This window comes from Watersipora subatra, chromosome 7 (genome assembly GCF_963576615.1).
Source record: "Watersipora subatra chromosome 7, tzWatSuba1.1, whole genome shotgun sequence".
Lineage (NCBI taxonomy): Eukaryota > Metazoa > Bryozoa > Gymnolaemata > Cheilostomatida > Watersiporidae > Watersipora > Watersipora subatra.
This window is the reverse complement of record NC_088714.1, coordinates 57,473,623-57,488,618: the sequence shown is the minus strand read 5'-3', so window position 1 is coordinate 57,488,618 and position 14,996 is coordinate 57,473,623. Positions and strand designations below refer to the sequence as shown.

At 30.2% G+C, this 14,996-nt stretch overlaps 1 protein-coding gene across 1 annotated transcript in view; it reads left to right on the top strand.

Annotated features, from left to right (window-relative positions):
* Nucleotides 1–14,996, top strand: part of LOC137399943 (uncharacterized) — a 295,444-nt gene that overhangs the window by 116,273 nt on the left and 164,175 nt on the right. The gene's annotated exons all lie outside the window — the stretch shown is intronic.

Genomic DNA, 14,996 nt, shown 5'->3' with positions numbered 1-14,996 from the left:
GTGAAATCACTTTACTTTTGGTTTGACAGCTTTCACACACTGAATATCTTTAAGATACCCCCACGTCAAAGAGTTATCACCAATATTACTCTACAGCAACGGTGTAAGTTCATGCATTGTCAAAAAATGACAATTAATCAGAAAATCCTAAAACTTGCAGATTAGAAAAAAGCAGTGGATTGTATGTATACTTTTGTATATAGCAATTATTAGACAACTGTATATTTCTATATTTTTTGCATGTAAAATTGAATTTATAAGCATTCCCATCGTGTGCTTTAAATATACAAAACTGCAAAACCATATTTTTTTGTCATCATTCCAAATTATGATTCCAATCATGAAAACTAGTTAGGTTTTAAAATACATAAAAAGTGTTTTCTCCTGTTAAATGATAGAAAAACTATAGATCTGAGGTAAATCATCAAGCAAACAAACAAACAAATTATTGACAAAATCAATTATATTTAAATTCCTCACTGTTTTCGATACCTTGGCTCAAGTTGTCTTTAATCTGCTTTAAATAAGAATTCATATTCCAATCTAGCAGGATAAATACATCAAAAATGACAACATAGTGTGATCTGATAACTGGATAAAACTTGAATTACTGGTGACTTGAGAGGCATTTCCACTAAAAATAAGTTTTGTGTCATTTACAGCATATTGAAGTGTTTATGTAGGGTTTACTGTTAAAAACAATTTTCAGATTCATATTATTTCTTATATCCATGCTCAGTAAATTTCTGCAGCTCATCGAAAATAGTTTGAATTAAAAATTTGGTCAATTTTTGTCCAACCCGTAACTGTTTCCCTTGCCTAAATTACAGCAAATAAAATTAGCCCAAACATATTTTGTGAAAACTCACTGTTATGTTTTTAAAAGTTAGCATTGCTTGGTAGCAGACTTCAGAGAAACAACTTTGGAAGTCCTAAGTAATTAGCAAGCAAATTTCCTTTGCCTTTTCAGTTTAAAATTAAAAAAAATTAGTTAATGTAAGAACAGTATTGCCAAAACCTAGTTCACCTCATTAAATGTTCTGGATCAAAAGTAAAAAAAATATTGGTGACTCTTAGTGTTACTCTTAATGTATTGGTAAAGTATCAGTAGATATAGTACTGTGAGTATCTATATTTAACCAGGTACTTGCGCATTAAGCCATTAGATGTTACCCTTGGTTTGTCTCTTGGACATCGTTTGTTCTCCCTCGTTGATGTGTCCAACTGCAGCGAACAAAGTCTTGCAATGCAAAATCTCTACCATACTGGGATTGAACTTGTGACAGTTGCCTTTGCAAGTATGCAAGCAGGCTCCCCAAACCACAAGTATGCAAGCAGGCTCCCCTAACCACAAGTATGCAAGCAGGCTCCCCAAACCACAAGTATGCAAGCAGGCTCCCCTAACCACAAGTATGCACGCAGGCTCCCCTAACCACAAGTATGCAAGCAGGCTCCCCTAACCACAAGTATGCAAGCAGGCTCCCCAAACCACAAGTATGCAAACAGACTCCCTAACCACAAGTATGCAAACAGACTCTCCTAACCACAAATCAAACCATTCTTATTTAGCTCAACTACGGCATCCTTATTGCAATTAAACCTAAATATTTAGGTTTTATTATGAACTATTATTCCCTTTTGCGTTTGTTCTTTTTAATATTTCTTTTTCATTTTAGTCACTCAAACAAATAGTAATTTGACTAGCTATTACTTGCTACTTACTTCACATTTAAACGCCTTCACAGTTGTTAAAGTTTTTTCCTTTTTTTTTGCATGGTATAAAACACTTTTTTTCATAATATGAAGTATAAAAGTTATGATGGCAAGCTTTTTATATGTAAATGAAAATAAACTTTTGTGCAATGACTGTTTTATTACTCGAGCAATGCCGGGCATTCATTTAGTACTTATATAAGGGTTGGAACAGTTACACAATTACTAGTGTCAAATATTAGTTAAATAAAACATACTGTACTGAAGAAAGCTTTTTTATAAAGCAACTTGCTCTAGATTTATTATTGCTGTGTATTTTGTACATGTATTTATACTTATTTTAAAAATTCAAGTTAAATGCAATAAAAACACTTTGTTTATTTAACAGCATTCTATAAAGTCATGTCTAGTGAAAGTGCTTGATAGTATACAAAAACCTGATATCATTCAAAATAACATATGCTGTGGTTTGTTGATGGCTAATGAGTCAAAACTGCTTTAAAGGATTGGAATAAAAAAAATAATTGCTATACCATCTTTTATTGACTTACTGATGTGATATTTTTTTGAGGTATTTTTTGCACCAAAATCTGACAGCGTACTGTGAGGCAAACATGTATGCGTCTTTAGTGTGCATGCATTTGGTACAATTTTCATGGCTGTTTGAAGCCGTCATATGTATTTCTCAGTTTGTCCTCTGGTTATTTAAATCGAAAGTTTTAGGTTTTAAGGTGAAAAGTTAAATATAGTTTGCTGTATGTTGCCAGCCCTTGTGTCTTGCCAGTCTTTTAAAATAACCCGCATCAGATTTAGTACTCTCACTCAAGGAACTCACTACCAAAGTTAGCAAGTTAAAAAATAATTTAAAGCTATATATATAACTTCTAGCACTAGTAAATACAGCTCTGCCACATCTGACTAATATCTTTAGTGCTGCTTAGCATAAGGGCATGTGTAAGCCAGCATCAAGTGGTCAGGTCTAATTTGAATGTTCAACAGAATCTTCAGGGCAAATTATATGAAAAAGGTAACATTTTGAGATCGCTGTAGCCAGCCTTAGGCCATTACCAATGTATAATGAGATCTAGCAAAGAAGTATTTAAGCGCTTGAAATACAGTATGTTCTAGAAAAAATAGCCTATTTCACAGTCTATATGTTTGTACTAGAAAGGCGGTAGGCCAGCCTATTGTGTTGGTAGATGATAGATTGTCTACCAATTTTCATAATAGTCTGTTACACAATGTGGTTATTATGTATAAGTAGCCATAAAAGATCGAGTGAATCTATCACTTATTGTAGCAGTTAGTGTACCCAACAATAGCAGCTATGCAAATTATTAATTATTAATCATCAATTATTCAATGTCAATTATTAATAATAAATTATTAATTATTAATTATTATGCCACCATTTCAAAAAGACAATGGAACATTTGTTTTATTATAATGAACTGCCAGGTTATAAAATTTGATTTAATCAGTTTTTTTGAAATTACAGTTTCACAAAGATCCTATTATTTTATGCAATAGGTCTCTATAAAATTCTAGTCATACTCAGAGAGGACTTAATTTTTGCAGATAATGGGTTTGCCAGTTTGAATTGTCAATATAACAACCAAATTGTTACAAACAAAATTGCTATTAACACAGTCAATTGCCTTTATCTTTCTTGTCTTTAATGAGATGAATGCTCAAACAATAAACCTCATTGCTTCTTGGTCATAAAATAAGCTGTGAAGGAACAGTAATGTAAAATCTTTTAGAGTCACTTGAAGCAATATGTAAGAAATTCCACATGTTACCTTTGAAAGTTATTGATGAGTTAGTGAGGTGATTGATGGAGCTATAATTGTCTCAGACGAGAATGATTTAAATTCCTTAATGATTTATGAACTAAGATTGTTTATCAAAAATGCAAGTCTAGAAACCACAGAACTAAGTTAAACTTACTAGTTAAATTTTAAGGAATACTTTTTGATATCACACTATTGAGACAGGCGTTGAATACCTAAAAATATTTTCACAAAACGGACAGGAATCTTGTTTTGACTTCAAGTCTTTCAATTAAAGTTTCATGTGGGTAGGTTTCACCAACTTTAATTGAATTATTAGTTTTAACAAGTGCAGCTGTCTGCAAGTAATTGAGTGGTATACAATCTTTCAAATTTACAATAATCTATAATATCCTTTTGTAAAGATTTCAAGTAATTTGTAGCATATTTTCAGTTGTTTTATTCAGAGCAAAATCATGTATGTAATGCGTTTTGTAAGAAACCGTTAAATTTTTTCATACGTAAGCCTAGTTACAAAAGTTGTATTTAAAATATTAACAACAGAGTGCTATGCAATTGCTTCCCAATTTGGATCAGAACTTATAAACCAAGTGCTACATTTACAATATCAGTAACCGAAGTTCAAAGTTGGTTACTAATAATAAATCCTACTTTGTCAGTGTGTCTGTGTGACCTCATAGGCTCTACCCATCTACACATTTTCTGACAAATTTATATAAACTTTACTTGCATATGCTCTGGGATTTTTGCCAGGTCTCAAAAGTATTTGGTTTGCAAACTCTATCTGGTTTTTGAGAACCAAAAAAGTAAACACAAATCTATAAATATTTGACTGCAAACGCAATTTTAAAAATAAACAATAAGACAGTCTTCAAATCTGACTTAACAATTATTGGCTTGTTTGAAAACCTCCTTTTTTCTCACGTATGAAAAATGTAGGTAACCTTGTAAACACCATTTAGTTAAAAGAATGTAGATAAAGGTTACCATTTATAACTTTGTTAGTAAAATAATGACCATTATAGTAGCCATACATTAATATCATGCTGTCAAACACTATGTATGTATGCTTATATAACTTTTACATAAAAATGCTTTGTGGTCTATTGAGTGGTAAGAGGAACTCTAGAATTGTTAGATTGATCAGTCATAATATTATTGATGATACATGTCAGTTTTATATTTGTGGTTTGAGCAAAATGATGATGTTCATGATTTATTTGAAAATTTCTAAGAGTCAAAAGTTTAGCGGATCGTTAAATGTACATTTTCAAAACATAACTTATACATAGCCTTTTCAGAGACTTACAATTTATCTTCTTCCCTGTACGCCCCTTTCTGGCAACATAAAGTTCTTTTGCAGCAAGTTTGAAGCAAATAGCTTACACTTTTAGCATGAAAATATTAATCTATGCAAGGACTGAAATGCAGCTAATAAATGTTTAGTCTGAAAGTTTTAGATAGTAAATATGCTGATAATCTTACTAGCTTTATAGCTTAGCTGTTATTATTTACAAATAACAGCTCTAGATGTACACTGATTCTTTATTGTTAAATAGATTTAAAGGTTCTTTCACTTCGATTCATAGAAACGATTAAGTTCAAACAAACCTGAAGCGATTCTACTTTGCTAAATTTTTACAAAGGCCTTCCCATTGAAACAGCTATTTAATGCCATAAAAGCAGTCATTGCTGATGGATTCAGATTGGTAATACCTGCTTCAGCTTTCCCTTGCATAGGTCAAAAAATCAGTCACTTATTCAAACCACTACGCTAGTCTATTTAACTATTGATGCTAACTATTGGTTGCCCATACGAAGATGACAAGATAGTTACTTTTTTCAACTTGAAGCTTTATTCACTAAATGACTAGTTGCCCAATTGTACAGATTCCCACTTATCCGGTGCCGATCTCTCCCCAGAATCAAAAAACACTCGGTTCAAAGTATTTTTTCAGTGTTAGATACGGTATGCATTATTTTTATTTGCAAATATACAATGCAGACACAATATTCTAACATCTACTTACTTCCCGCCTCCTACAATTTTTAATCAGTTATAAAAAAACAAATATTTCTGGTAAAATTTACATGTATTTGATCATTTTTAAAAAGATCATTTAAATTCAGTTACATTTCATGTTTTTATGGCAGAGTAAGGCCTATCTAGCTACAGTATGATGGTATCAGATAATTATTACATTATTTGGCAGTCTGAAGTTACCTGAGGAAGTTGACCATTATCAAATCACTCAGCTTTCTGTATACTTCTGGTGCTTGATACAAAAACATTCTATCATATAGGCTACCTATTTCCCTCCTCCTATAATTTTTAATCAGTTATGAAAACTTCTCATTCGGCTAAAAGCTATTCATCAGTCTCAAATATAGTATTATCTTTTTAAACAAAATTAGGCTGTTGCTGACAAGTTAAATTTTATTATTGTAACTCCTAGATGAGATGAGAAATCTTTCATGAAAGATTTTCAAACTTTCAAAAAATAATTCAATAAATTGGACCACCTGTTGCTTCATGTTGGGGAAGTTTAGTTTAACTTTTTAATGATTGAAAATCTGTTTTCCATTGAAAACATTATTGAGGAAATAAATGGAAGAAATGTTTATTTATTAGTTTGAGTTATGAAATATTAGCTTTTTGGCAACATTTAGGCGTGAAGAACGTAATTCATCGCTTCAAAGAAATGTGGTAACACGAGTTGGCACCTGAGTATGCGTCAACTAGAAACTTCCAGAAGGGTAAGAGTTTTCACTCTAGTAAAGGCTATTTGATCATGCAGCTGAGGCTTGCTCATTTTAGACTATTTATCACCAATATGGTTTATGTGTGATAGAAACTTGTCAGGAACCCTCCAGATAGGCCTGATTGTTTTAAGATTTACTTTTTTTCCTTATTCTCACACACATACTTTTACTTTTTAGTGCTAAAAATAAATTGATTTATCAAATTTGCAGCATCAATGAGCATATATATATGTTCTAGTCGGTTTTTATTTGTAACAGCATCTAGTTGGTAAGTTAGCTTTTAGTTAAAAGTTTTCATTTTAGTTTATTTTAACTCATAACCTGACATGGTTAGGCTAAGCTGGCATCAACTTGTATTTTTATAACATGAAAGGTTTATATTGAATAAATTATAAAATGTCTTCAATAACATTTTTTGCAAGTGAAGGTTTAATGAAAATATGTTAGTTAGCTCACATATTGCTAGCATATATGTTAGGGATAATCTCACGTACATGTTATGTTGCTTATTACATGGAAAGCTAATTCTACCTACTTAAAATGACATGGACCAGTTGTTAAAAATACAAAAGTTACAGAAATTACTGCAATCAGTTCAATTCTTAAAGCTTTATTACCTAAAAGAGCTAATTGTATTAAAATATATTAAATGACATATAATAATTGTTTCTTGAAAACTAAACATAAGGAAAGTCGTAAAAATCAGGAGTACAAGCTTCAAACTAGTTTACCGCAAAGTAGTTATTTGCATGCCTTTATAGTTTTCTGTTCCGTATTGCTTTAAAACAGTCACTAACAAATAAGCACTCAAATAAAATTTAGTTCAGTAATATTTGTGTTATAAAAATTTAATAAGTTATAACGCGTACTACTCTCCCAATTGTTCATTTAGTAAAATATGTAACAGAAATGAATGAAGAAACTTTAATATTAAAGTGGTCTTTTGTTATCAAAAATTAAAAGAAAAGCAGACCACAGGTTTACAATAAATAATCAGAGTATCTTTTGTTTTTATAAATGATTAAACAATTTGAAATTCACTATAGAATACATATTTAAAACCATTTTACTTTTAAGTCTCAATGGATGTACTGAGTGATTGCAGCTGTTGGTACATTCTTATTTCAGTTAATCTGTAGATAGATAAAATATGTTATGTAGTGCTGACTTATTGACCGTGAAACAAAAAACAACCCATAACATGGTGCTAGAAAAGTTTAACTGGAATCAACACACCTGCAAGTCATGAAACCAACAAGCATAGTGAACCTCGTGAAATTGTATTTGGCTTGGATCAAAGAGTGTGTCAAGATCATAGACAAAATCAATAAGTGGTTAAATTTTTTTGTATTTTATTATTTATTAGCCAAGAATTTAGCCAATAAGAACATATGTTTTCCATTAATTATTTAAAGGAGGAACTTTGGGAGACAGAAATAAATTCATAAACCACATAGCCTTACCAAAAATATTATTTATGCCATTCTATCATACCAAAAACGTGTGCTGAATTAATTTAAAGAATTTTATTACATTAGACGACTTTGATTGCACCTGGTCTTCTTTAGTTTAGATTCTGCAGCAAAGTTAAATTTTTCTGAAGGTTACTAACATTTACTAGTTTACTGCAGAAGTTATGGTACATGTCGCTTAAACATTTTACTGTTATAATATTCTTCAGAATGCATAATTGTAAAAACTTACAACATTAAATCTTTATTTAAAAATCTTTCTCAATATGTTGAGCAAAAACTACTAAATTAGTCCTGCTAAACTCATAGTGCATGCAACTTTCAAGCTTAATGTTAAACCATTATACATGTATAACGAGCACACTTGATGAGTGTTTACACTTATCTCTAGGCCCTTTGAGTAATTCAGCTTTCTGCATCAATTTATAAGTGCAGTTAAAGTGCATGGACAGATCATATTGGAGGTTAGTCAAAGTGGTGACATGAGGGGCATAAGCTCAACTGCATTAACATCTTTTGAATTCATGATGGATTTGAATCCTTGCTACGATGTTGTTTAGTGAATCTTTTGAACCTTATTTTAAAAAGTTTAATTTTAAATTATAAATTAAATAATATTTCACTATTGCTAAAATATATTCATGAATAATTTATTGTGGGTTAAGTTATTGTAGGAAGGCTTTAACAGAACTCTTGGTTGTAGTAAAAACATGTTGTTTAGAGCACATGTGTCCCACTACTTGTAGTCATTAGAAAAAAGTCTTGCTGGCAGCTATAGTATAAGCCGATGGATAAATATATGGTTGTTTTCCCTACTTATTATACACTCATATGATCATTTTCTAAAAGATCATTTCAAACTCTGTTACATTTTATGTGTTTATGGCATTCAGAGTAAGACCGATCTAGCTATGATAGTGTAAGATTATTATTGTATTTTTTGACAGTTTGATGGTACCTGAGAAAATTGACCATCATCAAATCATTCAAGTTGACGTATGATTCTAGTGATAGATACGAGTATCCATTATTTTGATTTCTTAATCTAAAATGTAAAAAAAAGTTCTATTGTATAATTATTTCCTGTTTCCTATACTTTTTAAAGAGCCATAAAAAACTTCTTATTCTGGTAACTGCTATTCATCAGTCTCAAATATAGTATTATCTTTTTAAACAAAATGATGCTGTTGCTGACCAGTCACAATTTGTTATTGTATTTGCGACAGGAGGTCAGAAAATATTCATGAAAGATTTTCAAACTTTTTAAAAGTCATTTAATAAATTAAATCACCTGTTGCTTCATGTTGGAAATTTCATTGTCAATCTTTGGATGCTGGAAAAATAAGTTTCTCATTAAAATCTTTTTTGAGGAACTAAATTGAAGAAATGTTTATTTATTAGTCTGAATTGAAAAATATTAGCTTTTTTGGCAACATTTAGGCATGAAGAACGTAATTCATCACTTTAAAGAAATGTGGTAATGTGAGTTGGCACCTGAGTTAGCGTCAATTAGAAACTTCCAGAAGGGAAAGATTTTTCACTCCAGTAAAGGCTATTGATCATGCAGCTGATGCTTGATCATTTTATACTATTTATCAACAAGATGGTTTATATGTGACAGAAACCTGTCAGGAACTCTCCAGACAAGCTAGATTGTTTTAAAGTTTACTTTTTTCCTCATTCTCACACACATATTTTTACTCTTTAGTGCCAAAAATAAATTGATTTATCAAATTTTCAGCATATATGGTCTAGTTGTTTTTTATTTGTGCCAGCATCTAGTTGGTAAGTTAGCTTTTAGTTTAATAGTTTTAATTTTAGTGTATTTTTAGCTCATAATCGAACATAGTTAGACTGAGCTGGCATCAAATTGTACCGTTGTAACATGAAAGGTTTATATTGAATAAATATTAAAGTGTTTCCATTAACATCTTTTACAAGTAAATGTTTGATGAAAATGTGTTAGCTCACATATTGCTAGCATATATGTTAGGGATAAGCTCACATACCTGTTGTTTATTGCATGAAAAGCTAATTTTATCTACTTGAAATGACATGGACCAGTTGTTAAAAATACAAAAGTTACAGAAATTACTGCAATCAGTTCAATTTCTAAAATCTTATTACCTAAAAAAGCTCATTTCATTTATATTCAATGACATACGATAGATGTTTCTGGAAGCTAAACATGAGGAAAACCATAACACTCAGGAGTGCTAGCTTCAAACTAGTTTACCGCAAACTAGTTATTTGAGTTCAGTTATAGTTTTCTGTTCCATATTGCTTTAAAAAAGTCACTAACAATTAAGAACATAAATAAAGTTTATTGCAGTAATATTTCCATTTGACAAATTTAATAATTTATAATGTGTACTAGTCTCCCAATTTTTCATTTAGTAAGAAAATGTAACAGAAATGAATAATGAATAAGGGAATTTAATATTAAAGTGGTTCTTTGTTATCATAAATAAAAATAACAGCAGACCATAGGTTTACAATAAATAATCAGAGTGTCTTTTGTTTTTATAAATGGTGGAACAATTTAAGATTCACTATAGAATATATATTTAAAACCATTTTATTTTTAAGTCTCAATGGATGTACTGAGTGATTGCAGCCGTTGGTACATTCTTATTTCAGTTAATCTGTAGATAGATAAAGGATGCTATTTAATGCTGACTTATTGACCATGAAACAAAAATCATCACATAACAAGATCCTAGAGAAAATGTAACTGGAATCAATACACCCGAATGTCATGAAACCAACAAGCATAGTGAACCTTGCGAAATAGTGTTTGGCTTGGATCAAACACTGTATCAAGACCATAGACAAAATCAATGAGTAGTTAAATTTTTTCGTTTTTTACTGTTTATTAGCCAATAATTTAGCCAATAAAAACATATGTTTTTTATTAAATATTCAAAGGAGGAACTTTGGGAGACAGAAATAGATTTATAAACCACATAGCCTTGCCAAAAATATGCGTATGTCATTTTATAATACCAAAATGTGGGTTGAGTTAATTTAATGAGCTTTCTAACATTAGACGACCTTGATTGCACGAGGTCTTTCTAAGTTTAAAGTCTGCAGCAAAGTGAAATGCTTCTGAAGGTTACTATCGTTTACTAATTTATTGCAGAAATTATGGTAAACATCGCTTAAACATTTTATATTGTTAGGAGATTATTCAGAATGCATAATTGTAAAAACTTACAAGATTAAATCACCTTTTCAAATTATTCTCTCAGTATGGTGAGCAAAAACTGCCGAAAGAGTCGTGCCAAACTTACATTACATACAACTTTCAAACATAATATTAAACCATAATATAACGATCACACTTGATGACTGTTACACTTTTCTCTAGAACCTTTGAGTGATTCAGCCTTCTTCATCAATATATAAATACAATTAAAGTGCATGTAGAGCTCATATTGGAGGTAAGTCAAAGTGATGACATGAGGGGCATAAGCTCAACTGCATTAACGGCTTTTGCATTTTGATAAATTTTAATCCTTGCTACATTGTTGTTTGGTGAAGTTTTTTAATCTTATTTAAAAAAAAATTTAAATAATGAATTAAATGATATTTTATTACCGTTAAAATATATTTATGAATAGCTTATTGGGAGTAAAGTTAATGTAAGAAGTCTTTAACAGAAATTTTGCTGTAGTTAAACATGGTTTTTTGAAGTCAAGTGTACCACTATTTGCAGTCATTCGCAAAAACCATAGTATATAGCAGCTATAGTTTAAACCGATGGATAAATATACGGTTTTTCCCTAGGCATCAAACATTTATATGGTCATTATCTAAAAACTAATCTCAAATTCAGTTATATTTCATGCGTTTATGGCACTCAGAATAAGACCTATCTAGATATGATCGCATAAAAATATTATTATATTTTTGGCAGTCTGATGGTACCTGACCAAATTGACTGTCATCAAATCATTCAACTTGAAGTATGATTCTAGTGCTAAATACGGGTATGCATTATTTCTATTTCTTAATCTAAAATATAAAAGAAATTCTATCGTATGAATATTTCCTGTCTCCTATACCTTTTATTCAGTCATAAAAAAACTTCTCATTCTGGTAAATGCTAGTCATCAGTGTTAAATATGATATTGTTTTTTAAACAAAGTTAGGCTGTTGCTGACAAGCTACATTTTATTATTGTTATTGCTAGATGAGATGACAAGTTTTCATGAAAGATTTTCAAGTCTTTTAAAAAAATAATTCAATAATTTTGACCATATGTTGCTTCAAGTTGGGGAAGTTTTTTTCAATCTTTCAAAGTCAACTTTTTTGAGGCTAGAAATATAAGCTTTATATTAATGTCCTTCTTGAGGAATTAAATTGATGAAAAGTCTATTTATTAGTTTGAATTAAGAAATATTAATTTTTTGGCAACAATTAGGCATGAACAAAGTATTCAACCCTTCAAAGAAGTGTCGTAACAACAGTTGGCACCTGTGTTAGCATCAACTGTAATATTCCAGAGGGAAAATAACTTTTTACTCCAGTAAAGGCTATTGATCACGCAGCTGATGCATGCTCATTTTAGAATATTTATCACCAAGATGGTTATATGTGATAGAAGTCTTTTGGGAACCCTTCAGATTGGCTTGATTGTTTTAAGATTTGCTTTTTTCCTTATTCCCACCCACTGAATCTTACTTTTCAGTGCTAAAAACTCCCACTTTTCACATCGATTTTTACTTTTCTGTGCCAATATAAATTGATTTATCAAGTTTTCAGCATTAACAAGCATATGCGTTCTAGTTGTTTTTTATTTGTGCCTGCATCCAGTTGGTACATGTAAGTTAGTTTTTAGTTTAATAGTTTTATTCTTAGTGTATTTTATTTCATAACCAGATATAGTGAGGCTAAGCAGCCATCAACTTAAACTTTTGTGACATGAAATATTTATATTTGATAAAGATTTACTGATTTTCATTGACATTTTTATACAAGTAAATACTTGAAGGCAATGTTTAAGTTTACATATTTTGTGTGTATATGTTAGCTGTTAGTTCACATAATGCTTAAAAAATCAAAATTTGTTGCAATTTAGTGCGAGCACCTGCATTTGCATCAAAAGATATGCTGCAAATATATTCACCCGAGCATTGTTGACGCAATTACTAAACTACTAAAAATTCCCCTGTCATACAGCCCACGACCAAAGTGATATTGGAAAAAAGGAAGGGTACTGATGGTTGAGAAATGCAATAGTAGCAGTCAAATGGCACTGCAGTGCAATAGGATAACTGCAATAGTAGCTGTAATGTACTGGGTGTGAGTGTTATTATATACAACAAATAGCAATAAAGAAAGGAAAAGATTTTATGTTTATATCTCTCCCCCTGCAATAGGAGAAATGCAATATTGGTCAATATTAGAAGTAAAATGCACTGATATTATTAAAATAACCAATATTATTAATATAGTAACAATATACAACCAATAAACAATTTTTTTTACATTAAAAAATGTCATAGTTTTTATAATCTCATAATTATAATCTAATAATCTTAAAATCTCATAACAATTGTTAGAAGTAAATATCATCGTCATATCCTTTACTTACACCGCGTTGTACATCAGTTAGAATACCGAAGCACTCAAGAGTCTAAAAATTATTTAATGTCAGTTACTTTGAAATGAACTTTGCAAAAATGAAACTATTTCAGTACTCCTAACTTAATTACAGAAACCTTCGGCAATGCTATAGACTGGTGAAATGTGCACATTATTTTTTCGCGAAATGCGCACGACTTTATTGTTCTATTCACTGTCGCTCGGCGTTTCAATTTCCAGTCTTAACTTTTATTAAACTAAGCTTTTCAAGCGTTTTGTGGCAATTTTCGTCTAAATTGATCTGTTTATTTGTGTATAATCCGATCAGATGGGTAAGTTTTGAGATAATGCCGACGGTTTACAAAGACTTGGTAATATATTTGAATAGGCTTAAATGTGTTTTGTATCATTATTATACTTTAACGACTCTACAAAACGATGGTAGAATTTTTTGATGAAATTTTTAAACAAAGGATCGTCTCATTGTTGATGATTGATTTTCGTAAGTTGTGTGCACATGCATTTACCATAAAAACTCTCATACTTCGCTTCCGCTCGTTTGTTCGTGGGACTACAATCACATTTACCAAAGTACTCTCAAAATCGCAGTCATTCTCTTAAATCAAGTCCACCATAGAGTTGGTCTATAGAGGACTTGCTTTACATTTCTTACATTACCAAATAATGCAATTCAATCATGTTCACCAAAGTACCATGTAATATTTACAGATGTATTTACCTTATTAATATATATATACATATGTATATATATACATATGTATATATATATATATATACATATGTATATATATATATATATATATATATATATGTATATATATATATATATATATACATATATATATATATATATATATATGTATGTATATATATGTATGTATATATATGTATATATATATATGTATATATATATATTTATATATTTTTATATATATATACCTCCTTTTTTCACGTATGAAAAATGTAGGTAACGTTGTAAACACAATCTAGTTAATAGAATGAAGATGAAGGTTACTATTTATAATGTTGCTAGTAAAATAATGACCATTAAAGTCAGACATTAATATTATGTTGTCAAACACTACGCATGTATACATACGTAAATCTTACACAGAGGTGCTTTATGGTCCATTTCGTGGTAATGAAAATTCTAGAATGGTTAGACTGATCACTCATAATATTATTGATGATACACGCTATTTTTATGTTTGTTGTTTGGGCAAAATGATGACGTTCATGATTTATTTGAAAACTTCTAAGAGTCAAAGGTTTAACTGAAGGCTAAATATACATTTTCTAAACATAATGTATACATTTCACCTTCAGGGACTGATAGCTTTTTTTTTCTTTGTAAGATCCTATCAACCAACATCTATTTCTTTGCAGTAAATTTGAAGCAAATGAATTTCCTTTTTAGCATGAAAATAATATCATTGATAGTTTTTGCAAGGACTGAACTGCAGCTTATGAATATTTGGTCTGAATGTTTTGTATAGTAAATATGCCGATAATCTTATTAGTTTTATAGCTTAGCTTTTATTATTTATATAGGACTGCACCAGATATGTACAATAGGTTTTAATGGTTGAATTGATTCAAAGTTTATTTTACTTTAAATCATAGAAACGGTTAAGTTTGAACAATC